A 3,332-nucleotide genomic window follows, 5' to 3' on the forward strand; every position below is an offset into this window, starting at 1 on the left:
TACCTTTGCCACCGCAGTTCATCTTCCCCCGCCCCCCCACCCTCATTCCCTGCCATCCGCTACTGATGTAGAGCATGGAGCATATGTTACATGTGGTACATGGTTCTGAGAGCTGAGTGATACCTGGCAGTTATCAATAAACAGGAGATCAAAGAGCATTAGAGTGCTTCTGCACGATTCTGACAATCAAATAAAAGATTATCCAATTTGGGGGCATTCCCTACAGCCCAATAAGGATGCTTTCTAGTTTGTAAGTGTGTATTTCTGTATGGAGCCAAAGACATAATCATCATGCGACTGGAGGGAAATCTGGCTTACTAAGGGAAAGTGGACAGTAATTGCATCATGATATAGTGTTATTTAAGGGTGTGTGTCTTCGGCTCTTTAATAAATTGGAGCATAAGTGGGGCAGTCCTGTTGAACATGGTGATGTCATTCTAGATTATGGGTGCATAGATGGAGTACGCCTGTTTCCTTATTTATACTTTTTTGCACTTCTTTGTCTTCAGTCTTATGATGTCATGGCAGAGAAGATTAGCTTTCTAGTCGAATATAGGCATTTACATCAACGCATGCGTTTACAACGCGGTCGTTGGAACGACCACGTTGTAACATCACAGTACTATCACTGTAGGGGGTGCGCTGCACTTAGGAATAGTATACTTTACTATTCCAACTCCAGTTTGTGCAACAGTAGGGAAGGTGTTGGAATAGTAAATTATACTATTCCTTAGTTTAGAGCGCCTCCTACAGCAAGTCATTGTAACGACTTGCGTTGTAAGGGCAAAGCGATGTAACAACGCACTCGTTGTAACGACCTCATTGTAAATGCATGCGTTGTAACACATGCAATGTGATGGCTGTTTCCCTTCTAGTCACCTAGGAAGGATTGTTATTTGTGAAGGCATTGTGCATGATTGTAATTGTAATTGTAACTGCATTTATATAGCGCTTACTACCCCTGACGAGGCGTCAAATCGCTTTTTCGGTGAGTAGCACGGAACTCCGGGACCCATAGAGGATTAGTGTTGAATTAGTATAGTGAAACATGCAAGTACATTTTAGGTGGAGGATTGGTTAGTCAGTTATTTGGATTTGGAATGATAGCAGAAGGATAGAGGACAAATGTTTGTATTTATATAGCGCTTGTTGAAGCACACTATTCAGGAAGCCTACAAAGGATTAGTGGTGAATTAATATGGTGAAATATGAAGTAATTTCAGTGGTGGATATTAGTCAGTTACTTGGAGTGAGAAGGATAGCAGAGGGATAAAAGGGGAAGAAAGATTTGCATTCATATAGCACTTGTTACTCCTGATGGGTGTTGAAGCGCTTTTCTGGCGAGTAGCACGCCACTCCGGAACCCATAAAGAATTACTGCTGAAAATTAGTATAGTAAAAAATATGAATTAATTTGAGTAGTGGATATGTTATCCGGTTATTTGGGTAGTAAATTAGTATATTTTAATATGGAATTTGAGAAGTGAACATGTTAGTCTGTTAATTTCGATTGAAAAGGATAGTGGAGGGATAAAAGAGTGAAGGATTTTTTTAGGTCTTAGCAGTAGGAGGAGGCTTTTGGATGAGTAAAAATTAGTTTTGGAGGGGAGGACCCAGAGGGAAGAGTTTAGAAAGGTTTGTTTTAGGGGATCGATATAGTAAAAGAGGTGTCAGGTGATTCAAGGAGGGGTAGAGTAGGAGAAAGTCTAGAAAGGGTTATTTTGGCAATCATAGTAGTGGTATGGGGTTTGGGATAAATGAGAGAGTGGATGTAGAGGATATATTGATAGATGTATAGGATGAGAGATAGGGTAGTGCATTGGAAGGAGTAGTAGAAGAAGTTTGTGATGAGTCAGAATGTTGGGCTAGAAGATATATTGAGCGAAGTATAGGCTGAGAAATAGGCAAGTGCATTGGAAATGGTAAATTAGAAGAAAGTGATAAATATATAGATCCATAATTACATTGAAAGTATATAGATACATAAAGGAGGTAAGTATATGTACATTAAAGATATTGATAGAAGCACAGGATGAGAAATAGGGTAGTGCATTGGATATGCTTTTTCAGGAGAAAATTAACACACAGATCCAAGTACATGGAAGGTAGATAGATGCACAATGGAAGTATGTACTTGTAGACCAAAGATGATTTTTATTTATTTATTATTATTATTATTATTATTATTTTTTCTCTCAACAACATAATTATTTTACATGTTTATACAAAGTAATACACAAAGATAGGTACATATCTATAGTGAAAAAAGATGCTTGTATACAGAGGGATATGCTGTAAATTTCTGTTTGCGTATGGTGCTTATGTGGGGAAGAGCCAAATCTTTTTTTTTTGTCCTCATATTGCCAAAAAAAGAACTCATGAATAGAATACCTCCATCTACTCCTTGCCTTTTGCCAACCCTCCGGATAGGCCTCGGAGGAAGATAGGGCGTTCTTTTCTTAATTCCACCGAGACCTTCTCCAATCCCGTTCACTGTATCCGATTCCAGCCCTCTTAGTTACTAGGGAAAATAGGACCAACGGTGTTCTCTTTTTTGCTTAATCATTGGACCCATTGTCACTTTCTCTCCAACATAACAAGTTTGCCCATATCTTCACCTTACTTTTTACATCACATGCCATGTCACTCTCACTTGCACATATTACATTTCTTAAAAATTCTGAAAATACAGGGGGATCTTCTGACTTCCAAAGCCTGCAAATCTCTCTCCTAGCTAAAATAATCACAAAAAATATAAAGGTATACATAGGTGAATTCATTTGATAATCATTTGGTAGACCGAAGAAAGCCATGCCAATACTTAAATCTATTGGTCTCTTCAGAACAGCTTCCAAAAAAGAACATACTTCTTTCCAATAAGGTTTGATTTCTACGCACTCCATAAATATGTGGAAATTTACATCTTGGACAGCAATATACTGTCCCTGTTACCTTAGTCAACTTTTCTGGAGACCAATACCCTCTATACGCCGTAAAGAGGTGATTTCTCTTCAGGGCAGCCGGTTTCACTAATTCCTGTGGCATTGAGAAAGAGTCAGACCAAATCTTATATATGTCTCTTCTGTTCCCTGCATTCTCTCTATAATCCTCCCCCCATAATCTAATTACATCAGTCTTTGCCTGGTCTTCCTGATTAAATAATGCACCATACAAGTATGCCACTTCTTTTTTCCGGATTCCTCCTCTCACTATTTGGTCTAAAACTTCAGAGTACGTTTCTTCCTCTTGCCAAAGTTGTGTTGACCACCATGATGCTATTTGATAGTATTTAAATCTTGTCAATAATCTGTGGGTGAGCTTACACAATGCTT

The sequence above is a fragment of the Lissotriton vulgaris genome, unplaced genomic scaffold, assembly GCF_964263255.1.
Source record: "Lissotriton vulgaris unplaced genomic scaffold, aLisVul1.2 SCAFFOLD_1251, whole genome shotgun sequence".
Classification (NCBI taxonomy): Eukaryota; Metazoa; Chordata; class Amphibia; order Caudata; family Salamandridae; genus Lissotriton; species Lissotriton vulgaris.